Source organism: Cervus canadensis, chromosome 10 (assembly GCF_019320065.1).
Source record: "Cervus canadensis isolate Bull #8, Minnesota chromosome 10, ASM1932006v1, whole genome shotgun sequence".
Lineage (NCBI taxonomy): Eukaryota > Metazoa > Chordata > Mammalia > Artiodactyla > Cervidae > Cervus > Cervus canadensis.
This window is the reverse complement of record NC_057395.1, coordinates 51439098-51457178: the sequence shown is the minus strand read 5'-3', so window position 1 is coordinate 51457178 and position 18081 is coordinate 51439098. Positions and strand designations below refer to the sequence as shown.

The 18081-nt window shown below is 39.6% G+C and overlaps 1 non-coding gene across 1 annotated transcript; it reads left to right on the top strand.

The window, feature by feature from the left end:
* Positions 1 to 13219: 13219 nt before the first annotated feature.
* Positions 13220 to 13326, top strand: LOC122449111. The gene has a single exon (XR_006271913.1). It is a non-coding gene; the product is annotated as a U6 spliceosomal RNA (small nuclear RNA).
* The last annotated feature ends 4755 nt before the right edge of the window (positions 13327 to 18081 follow it).

Sequence of the window (18081 nt, the reverse complement as noted above, 5' to 3'; positions counted from 1 at the left end):
TCAGTGAAGAAATAAAACCCATAAAGAAAAGAACCAAGTGGGAATATTATAACCAAAAAATACAATAACTGACATAAAAACCTCAGTGGATGGGCTCAACAATTGGTGACGTGAAGGAAATAATCAATAGATAGAATACAAAATAATAGAAATGACCAAATCTGAACAAAATGGAAACAGACTGAAAAAATAAATAAAAAGCAACTCAAAAACCTGTGGGGCTGTAACAAAAGAGCTAACATTAGTGTCATCAGAGTCCTAGAAGGAAAGGAGAAAAAGGGTAAAACTGAAAGAGTACTTGAAGAAATAATTGAAAAATGTTCGCTTCTTACTCAGGTCTTAAGGACCCCAACCTCTGAGGAAGACACTGTTGAAAAAAACATGTCTTGGTTGAATTAGTAAGCGAATTCCATATATTTGTGTTTCTTATAAAGCTGTAATTAAAAAAACACCTGTAACTTCAGAGTGCCAAGAAGCTTGAGGAGTTGGATTACTGCATTGTTCCTGCAATTCTTCCAACACGCAGTTTAGTAAGTGATACCTTAACATTAAATTTTAAGCCTTTGACTTTTATTTCCTCCACACTTTCCAAGGTTTAACAGACTTGGGGACATTTAGCTTGTGTCTTTCTTTTTTTTTTTCTGCGCTGGGTCTCCAATGCAGCACTCAGGCTTATTTGTTGCCCCAGGGCATATGAGGGCTTCCCTGGTGGCTCAGACGGTAAAGCGTCTGTCTGCAATGCTGGAGACCTGGGTAAGATCCCCTGGAGAAGGAGATGGCAGCCCACTCCAGTACTCTTGCCTGGAAAATCCCATGGACAGAGGAGCCTGGTAGGCTACAGTCCATGGGGTCGCGAAGAGTCAGACATGACTGAGCGACTTGACTACTACTTTACTGTGGCATATGGGGCTTTAGTTCCCCAACCAGGGGTCAAACCTGAGTTCCTTGCTCTGGAAGGTGGATTCTTAACCACTGGACCCTCAGGGAACTCCCTAGCCTGTATCTTATCTCTCACAGGCTGGAACCACTTTTGTCTTTCTCTCCATGTATATTGAACAGGTTTCACCTCAAGCACATTCTAGTACATATCATGTCTTTATTCAAATTAGAAAAAGACGTCCCTTTTTCAAGTAAAAGAAGGTACTATATTATATATTTCTTAACAATAATAATTAAGACAAACATACAGAAGCACCTGATGCCTCCCATAGCTGAGAGCCTTTTGCGTCACCTGATACCTGGGCTGGAGCAGTATTCCTAAATGAAGAATGTCTTGTCTCCAGAACCCAAAAAGGTCACCAGTCACTGTGCTTCCTTCTTTGTGGTGGAGGATGCAAGATGCGGTAATTAGTCTTTTACCTTGGAGGAGATACTGTGGCATGCCCTTGCTTAATGGATCCCATAGAGCCTTACTGAAGTGGCAGTTTCCTGAATCTGGGTTTATTTCCCACCGTCTGGAATGCATGTCTTACCAAGGTCTCTAGTGTGCTAGGCATATCATGTTCATCTTGCCCAACCAGTATGATGTCAGCAATGTAAAGGACCCTTGTAGCATTCTGCATGATGTGCAGATGGTCCAGTTGTCTTCAGACTACATTATGATAAAGACCAGGAAAGTTAACATAACCCCAAGTGCAAAACTTTAAGTGAGTATTTTTGACCATTCTTTGTGAACTAGAACTGTTTCTGATCCTCTTTTCAAACTGAAATGGAATTCTAATATGGGATTCGCTGTATTAACAAATTAAAAAAAGAAACGGTCATCTCAGTAGATGCAGAGAAAAAAAACATTTGACAAAATCTAACATTCATTCCCTGGTGGCTCAGACAGTAAAGAATCTGCCTTAAATGCAGGAGACCCGGGTTCAATCCCTGGGTCAGGAACATCCCCTGGAGAAGGGAATAGCAACCCACACCAGTATTCTTCACTGGAGAATCCCACAGACAGAGGAGCCCCATGGGCTACAGTCCATGGGGTTGCAAAGAGTCAGACACAGCTGAGCAGCTAACACACGCATGCAACATTCATTCTTGATGAAAATTCTCAGCAAACTAGGATTAGAATGGAAATTTCTCAATGTGATAAAGGGCATCTATAAAAACCTAACAGCTAATAATCAAACAGAATGTTTCTCTCCTAAAATCAGGAACAAGGCAAAGAAATCCACTCTTACCAATCTTGTGCTTCTTTGATCCACAGGTTTTTGTTTTTCACCAAACTTGGGGAGTTTTCAGCCACTGTTACTTAGTACTGAAAGTTCTATCAAGTGCAGTAAAGCAAGAAAAAGAAATTTAAAAAGAAAGTGCTTAATATTGTAAAGGAATAAATAAAATTATCCCTATTAACAGATGATATAACCATCTATGCAGAAAATTATAAGGAGTCTCTTTTTTTTAACTCCTAGATCTAATAAGCAAGTTTAGCAAGGTCACAGATTTGAGATCAATATACAATATTCAATCCTACTTCAGTATACTAGCAATGAAGAACTGGAACATGAAATTTTTGAGAATAGTAACTGTATTAGTTTGCTAGAGCTGCCACAGATAGGTAAGTAAAAGAACAGAAATTTATTTTCTCACAGTTCTGGGTATGAAGTTCAAGATCAAATTGTTTGAAGTTTGCTTTCTCCTGTCCCATCTCTCCCTGTTTTATTGATGGACGTCTTTTCACTGTATCCTCACATGGCCTTTTCTCTGGGCATACACATCCCTGGTATGGCTCCCTCTTTTTATAAGGACATGAGTCATATTGAATTAGGGCCCACCCATCTGACCTCATTTAACCTTAATTACTTTTTGAAAGTCTTTATCTTCAAATACAGTGACAATCTGAGATGTGTGTCGGAGAGGACTTCAACGTAAGTATTTGAGGGGAACAGAATTGAGTTCATACAGTACCATTTACAATAGCTCCAAAGAATGAAATGATTTGATATTAATCTAACAAAACATACAGAATCTAAATGCTCGAAACTACGAAATGCTAATGAAAGGAATCAAAGAAGATTTAATAACAGGAAGAGCAATATATTTAAGATATATATATTCTCCCCCAAATTGGCCAATAAATTTAATGTAATTCAAACCAAATTTCCAGGCTTCCCTGCCTGGAACGGTAAAGCTTCTCTTGCTCAGATGGTAAAGAATCCGCCTGCAATGGGGAGACCTGGGTTGTATCCCTGGGTCAGGAAGATCCCCTGGAAGAGGGCATGGCAACCCACTCCAGTATTCTTGCCTGGAGAATCCCCATGGACAGAGGAGCCTGGAGGGCTACAGTCCATGGGGTCACAAAGAGTCGGACACGACTGAGCAGTTATAACTAAGCACAGCACAGCACAAACCAAATTTCCAGCAGGACTCTTTGTAAGTAAGAAAGTGAGTTCGCCCAGTCGTGTCCGACTCTTTGCGACCCCATGGACTATAGCCCGCCAGGCTCCTCCATCCATGGAATTTTCTAGGCAAGAGTACTGGAGTGGGTTGCCATTTCCTTCTCCAGGGGATCTTCCCGACCCGGGGATTGAACCCGGGTCTCCCGCATTGCGGGCAGATGCTTTACCGTCTGAGCCACCAAGGAATATAGAGGGAATTCTCTGGTGGCTCAACAGTAAAGAATCCACCTGCCAATGCAGAAGACAGGAAGATCCCACATGCCATCGAGCAACAAAGTATGCACCACAGCTATTGAGCCGATGCTCTAGAACCCAGGAACCACTGAGCCCATACGCAGCAGCTACTGAAGCCTGCACCCTCTAGGGCCCATGCTCTGCAACAAGAGAAACCACTGCCGTGAGAAACCCACACGCTGCAACTAGAGAAAAGCCCACACAGCAGTGAAGACACAGCAGAGCCAAAAATAAATTAATTAACTAAATTGAATTATTTGAAAAGTGTATTGTCGACTAAAACAGATGCACAATGTACTGCTAGGGAGACAGTATCTCAGATAGCTCTGAGAGACTGCTCTGAGGAGACTGAGGGGAACAGTCAACATATATGATTTTGGTGAAGGAGTTCAGTGCAATCAAGTGTTTATTTTACAAAAGATTTTCTGCTAGTCACAAGGAGCTGAGGTCATCATGAAGGGATTTAGTGCTTTTCGAGATATGAGGAGATGCAAGTATTGGAATCATGAAATCAGTTCCTGAAAATATCTATCTAAAGACCTGTTCCACAAGTTTTCCTGGAGCACAAAGTGTTCTCCACCCTGAATTCCCTTCAGGGTGTGTTGAAGATCATGCAGCAGCACAGGATTCAATCCCCACAGAGGCAGACAGCAAATGCCCTCTGCTGCTGCTGCTGCTAAGTCGCTTCAGTCGTGTCTGACTCTTTGCGACCCCATAGACGGCAGCCCACCAAGCTCTGGCATCCCTGGGATTCTCCAGGCAAGAACACTGGAGTGGGTTGCCATTTCCTTCTCCAATGTATGAAAGTGAAAAGTGAAAGTGAAGTCGATCAGTCCTGTCCAACTCTTCGCAACCCCATGGACTGCAGCCCACCAGGATCACCTCTCCATGGCAAGAGTACTGGAGTGGGTTGCCATTGCCTTCTCCGGCAAATGCCCTCAGCAAGCACCAATTTGTAGTTGGCAGGGTCTCCTCCTGGTAATAAATTTGACCACACTTTGGGAGACATTTCATGACCATTTTGTCCCACGTTGCTAGGAAGACTCATTTGTAGTTCTGGAAAAGATTTTGCTGATAGGCCACTCAAAGTGCTATTACTGGTCTAGATCTTAATAGTCAAAGATCTCTGGACACCTGTCTTCTAGTTATGGTCCAGGAAAATGTTCCCCCTTGTTGCATCTTCTCATATCTAGAGTTACACTATTATAATCATTGGTCATATAGAGAACTATGTATTTCATCAACTGCTGCAAGTTGCTTAGTCATCATTATTTTCCTTGAAGGCTCAGTTACATACCTGGTAATGCAAAAAACAATAATCTTGTAAAACAGGCAAAGTATGAATAACATAGCTAGCAGTATTATTAAAGTCATAAGTGAGAATTAAGCCAAGAACTTCCATGAGGTGTAGCCCAGTATGTTCTTAGGTCATCTTAGTCTATTCCGTACCAATCTGTATTATGTATTATTTTTAGGAAAATTATATATTGACACTGTCCATAAGGTACCTAGCTTAGTTTCCTCATGTTACTAGGCTGATTATCCTTAGTATAATTTCACTGGTCCCAAAATAAAGGGGGGAGGCTTAAAACTTAAATGACCCCAGCCTGGTGTTAACCATATAGGTCCATCCCATAATTGTGGGAGGGTTTTTTTTTTTTTTTAAGTAGATGAGAGGTTACAGTTTTTGATTGAGACCTAACTCGTTGTTCTGATTGAGTTTTGGTTCAATTCAGTTACTCAATCATGTCCGACTCTTTGCAATCCCATGGACTGCAGCACACCAGTCTTCCCTGTTAATCACCAACTCCTGGAGCTTGCTCACACTCATGTCCATTAAGTCAGTGACACCATCCAACCATCTCATCCACTGTCATCCCCTTTTCCTCCTGCCTTCAATCTTTCCCAGCATCAGAGTCTTTTACAATGAGTCAGTTCTTCACATCAGATGGCCAAAATATTGGAGCTTCAGCTTCAGCATTAGTCCTTCCAGTGAATATTCAGGGCTGATGTACTTTTCAGGACTGATTTCCTTTAAGATTGACTGGTTTAAATGACCCAAAAGAAAATTTGAATCTATGGCCAGGGTCAGAGCTGGTATTATTAATTGGCCAGGTAAGAGAATCCCATCTAGTAACATCATGAATAAACAGAAAAGGACTGAACTGTCTTTCTTCTAAAATAAATTTCCTAGGGACTATCCAATCAGAGCTTTAGAGTGGAGAAATCCACAAAGGTAATTTAGAAGTATTAGACATCGGTAACTGGCCACAAACCCAACAACGGGGTTGAGTGTTTAAACTAGCATAGGACTGAATCCATGATAGAAAGCATTTGATTTATATGCAAAGGTCCAAGAAGTCAAGAAAACATTATAAATGATCATACAAATCAGGCCCAGCATCTTGGGCAAGTTGGCTACTTCTGATGTTGTCCTCTTCTCATCCTGGTGTGCATATAGCTCTTCCTCTATTCAAGCATCATTTTAAAGTGAGTTTGAGATCAGCAGTCCTCTCTACAGTTCAGTCTGGTTCAGGGGCCCTTTTTAAGTGGGAAATATGAATCCAAGAGTCAATTTCCCTTCAGTTTCACTGTGCATGAGCTAGTTAAGAGTACCTGATAAAAAGTCCTTCCATCCAGGTTGGAGAATATCCCTTAAATTATCTTTTTTCAGTCTTGGTTGCAGGTCATAAGGCATCTGATCTTTATCCAAAGATAGATTACCGAGATAAGTTTCAGTAACAAACTTAGAATGTCCTTAATAATTGAATTAAATTTTACATTGCTATACCAAAACAGCAAAGAAATATCCAGGAAATGATTCTCAGTAGATACAGACCTCCATTAACAAACTGAGATTTAACATTAATTGAAACTTTTTTCTCCCTAATATTACCCTCATTTTTACCAAATATAACCAAATTAAGACTACTTTGTTTGTAAAATAAGTCTAATTTCAATAAACTTGGTCTGATGATTTATATAACCCAAATTGGTCATAGACTTTTCCTTTTGCTTTGCTGAAGCTTTTATGAAGAGTCTCACACTGAACTTTAAAAAGAAAAAAAACACCTCTCAGGGCTAGGAAAGTCATGTCAAAGGTGATAGTTTATGGTGAACGGTGTTGGATTTGTAATCACCGAAGAAGAGAATTTAGCTTTGGGACCAGAGATGAGGCTGCAGGCTCTCAGAGCTTTTTGTGGCAAAAGTTTTATTCCAGTGAAAAAGGGATTGGGAAATCTTCTGACATAGACATCAGAAGGGGATGGAGAGTGCTCCACCCGCTAGTCTTATGAAGGCCTTATATAATTTTTCAATTCAGTTCAATTCAGTCACTCAGTCGTGTCCGACTCTTTGTGACCCCATGAATAGCTGCATGCCAGGCCTCCCTGTCCATCACCAACTCATGGAGTCTATCCAAACCCATGTCCATTGAGTCAGTGATGCCATCCAGCCATCTCATCCTCTGTCGTCCCCTTCTCCTCCTGCCCTCAATCCCTCCCAGCATTAGGGTCTTTTCCAGTGAGTCAACTCTTCGCATGAGGTGGCCAAAGTATTGGAGTTTCAGCTTCAACATCAGTCCTTCCAATGAACACTCAGGACTGATCTCCTTTAGGATGGACTGGTTGGATCTCCTTGAAGTCCAAGGGACTCTCAAGAGTCTTCTCCAACCACCAAGTTCAAAAGCATCAATTCTTTGGCACTCAGCTTTCTTCACAGTCCAACTCTCACATCCACACATGACTACTGGAAAAACCATAGCCTTGACTAGATGGACCTCTGTTGACAAAGTAATGTCTCTGCTTTTCAATATGCTATCCAGGTTGGTCATAACTTTCCTCCCAAGGAGTAAGCGTCTTTTACTTTCATGGCTGCATCACCATCTGCAGTGATTTTGGAGCCCAAAAAAATAAAATATGACACTGTTTCCACTGTTCTCCCATCTATTTCCCATGAAGTGATGGGACCAGATGCCATGATCTTAGTTTTCTGAATGTTGAGTTTTAAGCCAACTTTTTCACTCTCCTCTTTCACTTTCATCAAGAGGCTTTTTAGTTCCTCTTCACTTTCTGCCATAAGGGTGGTGTCATCTGCATATCTGAGGTTATTGGTATTTCTCCCAGCAATCTTGATTCCAGCTTGTGCTTCATCCAGCCCAGCATTTCTCATGATGTACTCTGCATATAAGTTAAATAAGCAGGGTGACAATACACAGCCTTGACATACTCCTTTTCCTATTTGGAACCAGTCTGTTGTTCCATGTCCAGTTCCAACTGTTGCTTCCTGACCTGCATACAGGTTTCTCAAGAGACAGGTCAGATGGTCTGGTATTCCCATCTCTTTAAGAATTTTCCACAGTTTATTGTGATCTGCACAGTCAAAGGCTTTGGCATAGTCAATAAAGCAGAAATAGATGTTTTTCTGGAACTCTCTTGCTTTTTCGATGATCCAGTAGATGTTGGCAATTTGATCTCTGGTTCCTCTGCCTTTTCTAAAACCAGCTTGAACATCTGGAAGTTCATGGTTCACGTGCTGTTGAAGCATGGCTTGGAGAATTTTGAGCATTACTTTACTAGCGTGTGAGATGAGTGCAATTGTGCAGTAGTTCAAGCATTCTTTGGGATTGCCTTTCTTTGGGATTGGAATGAAAACTGACCTTTTCCAGTCCTGTGGCCACTGCTGAGTTTTCCAAATTTGCTGGCATGTTGAGTGCAGCACTTTCACAGAATCATCTTTCAGGATTTGAAATAGCTCAACTGGAATTCTATCACCCCCATTAGCTTTGTTCGTAGTGATGCTTCCTAAGGCCTCCTTGACTTCACATTCCAGGATGTCTGACTCTAGGTGAGTGATCACACCATCGTGATTATCTGGGTCATGAAGATCTTCTTTGTACAGTTCTTCTGTGTATTCTTGCTACCTCTTCTTAATATCTTTTGCTTCTGTTAGTTCCATACCATTTCTGTCCTTTATTGAGCTCATCTTTGCCCTTTATTGAGCCCATCTTTGCATGAAATGTTCCCTTGGTATCTCTAATTTTCTTGAAGAGATCTCTATTCTTTTCCATTCTGTTGTTTTCCTCTATTTCTTTGCCTTGATCTCTGAGGAAGGCTTTTCTATCTCTCCTTGCTATTCTTTGAAACTCTGCATTCAAATGGGTATATCCTTCCTTTTCTCCTTTGCTTTTCGCTTCTCTTCTTTTCACAGCTATTTGTAAGGCCTCCTCAGACAGCCATTTTGCTTTTTTGCATTTCTTTTCCATGGGGATGGTCTTGATCCCTGTCTCCTGTACAATGTCATGAACCTCTGTCCATAGTTCATCAGGCACTCTGTCCATCAGATCTAGTCCCTTAAATCTATTTCTCACTTCCATTGTATAATCATAAGGGATTTGATTTAGATCATACCTGAATGGTCCAGTGGTTTTCCCTACTTTCTTCAATTTACTAACAATAGAAAGGTCTTACTAGACCCACCCCCACAACATACATTTTAAGATAACAGGATTAGTCAGAAGATTCTTAAGAAGGAGAAACATGTCCTGGAGCAAGATACATTGTTGTTATATAATCACTAGTATGGACTTTAAGGAAAAGCATACCATTGAGTAAGATGAGTAGTTTTGTTGTGTAATCGTTAGCTCTGGACTTAAAGAAAGTTAGTCTTAGAAGAAGTAGATTGTTGCATAACAACTCAGAGTTTAAGAAAAAAAGTCTTATGTGACTAAGAAAAGCAATATAGAAAAAAAAAATTTGTCCTTTTCCCCTTCTCAGGGGGCCCCAAACCCCTTTCCCCTCCTCCAGGGCCCCAGACTCCTTATCAACCTACCTAGGAATTAACTCTCTCAAAGGCTTATCACAGATTTCACCCAAGGCATGGAGGTAAATTCCTCCCTTCTCAAGGTCTCCAAAATTCCTTGAAATTTCTGTACCTGTTAGTGAGACAGCCTTCCTGACTTACTGGAACCTAGTAGTTTCCAATATCTGGAGGTATCAGTAGAGAGAAAAGGTAAATGTTTCAATTTTGCTTACAAAAGTATATAATTTTACCAAATTATCGTAAGTCATAATTAGTTTGAGGGAAAGGTTTTCCTTATACCTGGAAAACACAGATTCAAACCAGTAGTTTTTCAGATAGAAACCATAAAAGTTATAAGCATATTCACCAGTTCATTCAGTCCTTTTGTTCATCTTTGTGAAACCATCAGATTTTCCATTAGAATTCTTTGATTTTTTTAGCCAGCTCAGCATTATGGTTTAAAAATCAGAAACTTATATTTATCCAAAAGTCCTTTCTATAAATCTTAAAGAGGAAGCATGTTTACAGAAGCATCATAATAAAACCATAACTGTCTTTAATGACAAAAGACTTAAGGCATGCTTAAAATCTGAAACTTGGTTACTACTGTGACAACACTTTAAGATAGCAACTAGAATTATGACTGATAGTATTTTACCAGGACATATCAGAATGTTACGCACTCCATGTAATTTCTAGGATATCTATATTAGTAACATTTACCATACTATCTAGGTCTTCCCAGTGGCACTAGTGGTAAAGAACCTGCCTTTCAGTGCAGGAGATGTAACAGATGCAGGTTCGATCCCTGTGTCAGAAAGATCCCCTGGAGAAGGAAATGGCAACTCACTCCAGTATTCTTGCCTGGAGAATCCCATGGGCAGAAGAGCCTGAGGGCTACCGTCTGTAAGGTTGCAACGAGTTGGACATGATTGAAGCGACTTAGCACACCATACTATATAGCCTGAGGAGATTTTTTACTCATTTGACAATACTTCCCATGCAATTCAACATACAAAATGAACTTAATTAGTTTAATGTCTCTCTTTGGGATGTTTCAGGGGTCCTCTGAAGCATCCCAAACTTAGCTAGAAATCAGAAGAACTTTAATTAAAATTTGATATTTGGGAAGCTTGACAAAAAGTTTTAAAACACTCGGTTAAATAAGATCAGTCATTATGAGACAATACTTATTTCTTAATCAAATTAACCAGAGATCTCAAATCACTTAAAAGCAGAGATTCATATAATCTGTTATCAAAAAATGGCATTCAGAAAACTCTTCTCTGAGCAGAAAGAAAAAACCAAATCTAAGCCTTAGCTTATTACAAACAAGATTCGTTTACCCAACTAAACTCAGGCCAGTCTCAGGAAATCCTGATCATGCATAACCCTTTTCACTATTTGTTTATTGCTCACACTTTCTTTTACTGAAAACATGTATTATAGTTTTCTTAAAGTTTTCCACATTGGGTTACTTTTCTTGTTGACATATTTGTAACTGATAGAATAAAGTCTTATTTGACCATACTGACACATACATCAACAAACATTAATACCAAGTATTAATTTGCTACTGAATATTTCCCAGTTCATGTGAACCTGAAATTCACTTAGCTTAGTTTCTCCTGTATTTAGAATTGTTTGATTTGTAAGTGCTTACTTTTCTTTAGGCCAATTAAATTATAGCTCATTTACAATTAACCTCAGCAATATTATCCAAAGACAACGACACACTGAGACATACCTAAACCAGACAGAGATCTCATAGTTTTCCTCTTGAGATTTTAAATGTTTCTTTGCCTTTTTAAAAACTTGGCTTGAAGTTCTACTAATTTGCCCAAGGCTGAAGTCTCAGGCAAAAGAGGACTGTGTTTTCCAAGGACGTGATAACAGTTAACTTCAAACTTTCTCCTAGGCATATTTTTGTTTAACAAACTAGTTTTCTCTAACTGTACATGCAAGAAGAACCAGTTTTGTAATTTCAAAAAGATTTCATTTTAACCAGTTTTCTCCAGAGTCTTACTATCATGGCCATACTATCTTTTTTTCCCTGTGGTCATGGTATCATAGCCAAAATTTCAACATTTGCTCAAATTGTCCCTGATAACAAGGGCAGACTGGTCCCCAGCATGGATTGTTCCTCCTGAGAGGTGGGTCCATTTTCCCACCTTGTGGCAACAAAGATATGATATTTTTAGGCCATTTTTCTTTGTTGTTGGATCATAACTATAGGTTGACCAGTCATTTAAAGTTTTTCCCAAAATGTTCCCATGTTGGGTGTGGAACCTTAGAGGAAGCACTTCACATTTTAGCTTGAGCAGTTTGTACCAGATATCTGCACACTCAAATCAATCTGCATGTTCAAACCAAAGTAACCAAACCAAACCAAAACCTAACCAGCCAGAAGTCACACTCCAAATAAAACAAATGGCAAAAGCCAAATGGCAAAAAATGCCTCAAGAGGGTAACAAAGAGATGCCCAGAAGTCAAAAGTCAAATGGCATAAATACCCCAAAGGTGACTTCCCAGTCCCACTAGACCTGTGACCTGGTAGAGTCAATGCTAGTGTCCTTTTTTAGTTCTGATATAGTTTCAGGCAATTTCTTACTGGTTTCTTGGAAAGAAGTTACTTTATTGTTTCCTCTTTTAGAACTTTCTAGATACCAAAGTAAGCATTCCATTTGGTCTGTCTGCTTTTACAGCCAGCTTTTTCTAACTACGTGTGCAAAAATATCAATTTTGGAATATCAAAAGAACCTCAATTTGGACATTTTAGGTTGAGATCTCCATTAGTGTAATTTCCCCAATTAAGCAGGTACTTGCAAGTTTTGTACGTGCGTAAAAAACTGGAGTGTTAGGGCTGCTTTCTGATACCCCCTGTTTCTGTGTTTGAGAGGCTCTATTTTCCATTTTAAGTTGAATTTGTCATGGATGAAATTCACTCTTCACTTTTATCCTGACAAATTTTATTAAGGCACCCGAACTGAGGAAAAGCATCAGATCAGCCTCTTACCTAACTACTCAGCAAAGACCACTCAGTCTCCTACAAATGAGCAGTCTTGGTTTTTTTCAACTGATTCCCCTCCCCACTACCTTTTCACTGGGTGGGTATTCCCTGGTATCTTTCCAAGCAGTCCCCCACCAGTATCTTTCAACTGGGAAGGTATTCCTCAATATCTTTCAATTAAGCCCCACTCAGTGTCTATACCATGAGTGGGTATGCCCTGGTATATTTCAACTGAGCCTGCCCCCTAGTGTCTTTGTTCCACTATCAAATAAAATTCAGGATTATCAACCAATATGGGAGATCTGAGAACCAGGAGAGACATAACTAAATTCATCTGGACTCCCTGAGGAGGTGGATAAGTGCAAAGGGACACTGCTGATATCAAAGTTCTGGATCCTCATAGAGTCCAAGCAAATGAGGAAAGTCCACTCTGAGTCACTTCACTGGTCACCATAACTGCCAACTAAAAAAAGATGCACAATGTGAGAGCTTCCAGTTAAGTTTTATTTGTATCAAAATGAAGACTGCAGCCTGGGAGATAGCACCTCTGATAGCTCTGAGAAATTCCAAAGAGGTCATGGAAAAAGTCAATGTATAGGACTTTGATGAAGAGGGAATTCAGTGTAATCAAGCACTTATTTTACCAAAGGTTTTCTGCTAGCCACAAGGAGCTGATGTCATCATGAAGGGATGAAGGGATTTAGTGTTTTTTGAGATATGAAGAGATGCAAGGATTAGGATCATGAGCCAGTTCCTGAAAATATCTAGCTAAAGACCTGTCCTGGTGCTCGCTTCGGCAGCACATATACTAAAATTGGAACGATACAGAGAAGATTAGCATGGCCCCTGCGCAAGGATGACACGCAAATTCGTGAAGCGTTCCATATTTAAAAAAAAAAAAGAGAGAAAAAAAAAAAAAAAGACCTGTCCTGCCAGTTCTCCTGGGGCACAAAGTGTTCTCCAACCTGAACTCCCTTCAGGGTGTGTTGAAGATCAACAGCTGCAGCAGGACAGGATTCAGTCCCCCAGAGGGAGACAGCAAATGCCCTCCACAAGTGCCAATATGTAGCTAAGAGTACACTGAAAGGTAAAGAAACTAGAATAGCCAAAACAATTTTGAAAAAGAAAAACAAAGATACAGGATTCACATTAACCAATTTTTGTAGAGTTCTTAAATTTAGTTTTTTATTTGTGGTAATATTTAGCACTGTAACCATTTTTAAATGTACTGTTAAAGATGCTATTAAAGTGCTGCACTCAATATGCTGGCAAATTTGGAAAACTCAGCAGTGGCCACAGGACTGGAAAAGGTCAGTTTTCATTCCAATCCCAAAGAATGCTCATACTACCACACAATTGCACTCATCTCACACCCTAGCAAAGTAATGCTCAAAATTCTCCAAGCCAGGCTTCAACAGCACGTGAACCATGAACTTCCAGATGTTCAAGCTGGAATTAGAAAAGGCAGAAGAACCAGAGATCAAATTGCCAATATCCGTTGGGTCATTGAAAAAGCAAGAGAGTTCCAGAAAAACATCTATTTCTGCTTTATTGACTACACCAAAGCCTTTGACTGTGTGGATCACAGCAAACTGTGGAAAACTCTTAAAGAATGGGAATACCAGACCACCTGACCTGCCTCCTAAGAAATCTGTATGCAGGTCAAGAAGCAATAGTTAGAACTGGACGTGGAACAACAGACTGGTTCCAAATCAGGAAAGAAATATGTTAAGGTTGTACATTGTCACCCTGCTTATTTAACTTATATGCAGAGTACATCATGAGAAATGCTGGGCTGGATGAAGCACAAGCTGGAATCAAGATTGCCAGGAGAAATATCAATAACCTCAGATATGCAGATGACACCACTCTTATGGCAGAAAGCGAAGAACTTAAGATCCTCTTGACAAAAGTGAAAGAGGAGAGTGAAAAAGCTGGCTTAAAATTCAACACTCAGAAAACTAAGATCATGGCAACTTGTCCCATCACTTCATGGCAAATAGATGGGGAAACAGTGGAAACAGTGTCAGACTTTATTTTTTGGGGCTCCAAAATCACTGCAGATGGTGACTGCAGCCATGAAATTAAAAAGACACTTGCTCCTTGGAAGAAAAGCCATGACCAGCCTAGACAGCATATTAAAAAGCAGAGACATTACTTGGCCAACAAAGGTCCATCTAGTCAAGACTATAGTTTTTCCAGTAGTCATGTATGGATGTGAGATTTGGACTGTAAAGTTGAGCGCTGAAGAACTGATGCTTTTGAACTGTGGTGTTAGAGAAGACTCCTGAGAGTCCCTTGGATGGCAAGGAGATCCAACCAGTCCATCCTAAAGGAAATCAGTCCTGAATATTCATTGAAAGGACTGATGTTGAAGCTGAAACTCCAATACTTTGGCCACCTGGTGCAAAAAACTGACTCACTGGAAAAGCCCCTGATGCTGGGAAAGATTAAAGGCGGGAGAAAGGGACAACAGAGGATGAGATGGTTGGATGGCATCACTGACTTGGTGGACATAAGTTTGAGTAAGCTCCGGGAGTTGGTGATGGACAGTGAAGGCTGGTGTGCTGCAGTCCATGGGGTCGCAAAGCTTCGGACATGACTGAGTGACTGAACTGAACTGAATGTTTATCACTGTAATCATTTTTAAATGCACAGTCGGTGGCATCAGGTACATTCACAGTGGTGTAATGCTAGAAATATTTTCTATTGGGTTAGCCAAAAGATTCATTCTTTTCTTTTTTCCTGTAAGATGACTCTAGTAGTGTTCAGATGCCATCTAAAAAGGTATCCGAAATGCAAAACAAAAATTGTGCAGTATATGAAGAAGGTGCTATGATAGATCAAAAGTGTTTGAAAGTGGTTTGCGGGGCTTCCCTGGTGGCTTAGTAGTAAAGAATCTGCCTAATAATGTAGGAGATGCAGGTTTGATCCCTGATGCAGGAGGATCCCATATGCTGCAGAGAAGCTCAGCCCATGCCCTTAAACTATTGAACCTGTGTTCTGGGAGCTGTAACTACTGAAGCCTGTATACCCTAAAGCTCATGGTTCACAACAAGAGAAGCTACCGCACCACACTAAAGAGTAGCCCCCACTAGCCGCAACTAGATAAAAGCTCACACAACAAGGAAGACCCAGCACAGCCAAAAATAAATAGATAAGTAGGTAAAATTATTCTTTAAGTGGTTTGCAAAGTTTCGTGCTGGAGATTTCTCGCTGGATGTTGCTCGATAGTAGGGTAGACCAGTTGAAGTTGCTAAGGATCAAATTGATGCAGTAATTGAGAACAATCAATGTTATACCACATGGGAGATAGCTGACAAACTCAAAATATGCAAATCAAGCACTGAAAATCATTTGCACCAGCTTGGTTATGTTAATCATTTTGCTGTTTGGGTTCCATATAAGTTAAGTGAAAAAAACCTTCTTGACCTTATTTCCGTATCTGATTTAAATGTAATGAAAATGTTCCATTTTTCAAACAAATAGTGACAGGTGATGATAAGTGAATACTGTGCAATAATGTGGAAAGGAAGAGATTGTGAAGCAAGAGAAATGAACCACCACCAACAGAAGACCAAAGACTGGTCTTTATCCAAAGAAGGTGATGTTGTGTATATGGTGGGGTTGGAAAGGAGTCCTCTATTATGAGCTCCTTCCAGAAAACCAAACAATAAATTCCAGCTGCTCCCAATCAAACCAACCGAAAGCAGCACTTGACGAAAAGCCTCTGGAATCAGTCAACAAAAAATGCGTAATCTTCCATCCAAGTAAGGCAAGACCGAATGTTTCTTTGATTACCAGGCAAAAGCTGTTACAGCTTGCCTAGGAAGGTCTGATTCATCCCCTGTATTCACCAGACATTGCACCTTTGGATTTCCATTTATTTCAGTCTTTACAAAATTCTCTTAGTGGAAAAAATTTCGATTCCCTGAAAGACTGTAAAAGGCACCTGGGATAGTTCTTTGCTCAAAAAGATAAAAAAGTTTCGGGAAGATGAAATTATGAAGTTGCCTGGAAAATGGCAGAAGGTAGTGGAACGACACAGTAATATGTTATTTAATAAAGTTCTTGGTGAAAAGGAAAAATGTGTCTTTCATTTTTACTTTAAAACTGAAGGAACTTTTCGGCCAACCCAATATTTCCAGAACTTTTTCATCATCCCAAACAGAAACACGTACCCATTAAGTTATATAGGTCCCCATTCCCCTTACCCCCAATCCTTTGTAATCTCTATTCTTTTTTTCTTAAAATTTTTACTAATTTTTATACACTTTTTAAAGGTATTCCATTTACAGATATACAAAACATTGACCAATTCCCCCATGTTGTACAATATACTTCCTAGAGTATATTTCACACCCAACAGTACATACCTTTCACTTCTCCACACCTAATAATGCCCCTCCCCCTCCCAATGGTAGCCAGTTTGCTCTCTGTATCTCTGAGCCTGCTTCTTTTATGTCATATTCACTAGTTCATAATATATTTTTTTTAGATTCCACATGTAAGTGATATCACATAGTATTTATCTTTCTCTGACCTCACTTCACATAAAGCCCTCCAAGTCCAACTGTGTTTCTGCAAATGGCAAAATTTTGTTCCTTTTTTGGCTGAGTAGTATTCTATTATATATATACATACCACATCTTCTTTATCCCTTCATCTGTTGACAGACACAATTTGGTTTCTTGTTTTGGCAATCATAAATAATGCTGCTATGAACACTTTGGTTCAAGTGTCTTTACCTGTGGCTGGTTCACGTTGAGGTTTGACAGAAAACAACAAAATTCTGTAAAGCAATTATCCTTCAATAAAAAAATAAAAAAAGAAAATATAATTTTTGTTTTTTTTGAATATACACCCAGGAGTGGAAATGCTGGGTCATATAGTAGTTCCATTTTCAGTTTTTTGAGAAACCTCCATAACATTTCCCACAGTGGCTGCACCAATTTACATTCCCACCAACAGTGGGACGGTTCGCTTTTCTCCACTTCCTCACCAACATTTGTTATTTGTGTTTTGTGTGTGTGTGTGTGTGTGTGTGTGTGTTCTTGATGAAAGCCATTCTGGCAAATGTGAGATGATATCTCATTGTGGTTTTGATTTGTATTTCTCTGATACTTAGCAATGGTGAGCATTTTTTCATATGCGAGTTGGCCATCTTCATTTCCTCTTTGAAAAAATGTTTATTCAGTTCTTCTGCTCATTTCTAAAAATTATTTATCTTTAATTAAGGATAATTGTTTTACTTTCCATTTTTTCAATATTTATTTTTACTTAACTATGGTGCCAAGTCTTAGTTGCAGCACTCAGGATCGATTTAGTTGCAGCATTTGAAGTCTCAGCTGCAGCATGTGGGATCTAGTTCCCTGACCAGGGATGGAACCCAGAGCCCCTGCATTGGGACCTCAGAGTCTTAGCCACGAAACAGTAGGAAAGTTTTGTCTTCCTCCTTTTTTTTTTTTATCAGGTTGTTTATGAGGTAACCTCTATTCTACTTTCTATCTCTATAAATTTACTTGTTCTGGTAACTTCTATAAGAATTATATAGAAACATATAATATTTGTCCTCTTGTGCCTGGCGTATTTCACTTAACATGCTTTTTGTTAACGAGTTTTGTCTTTATTGACACATATCAGAAT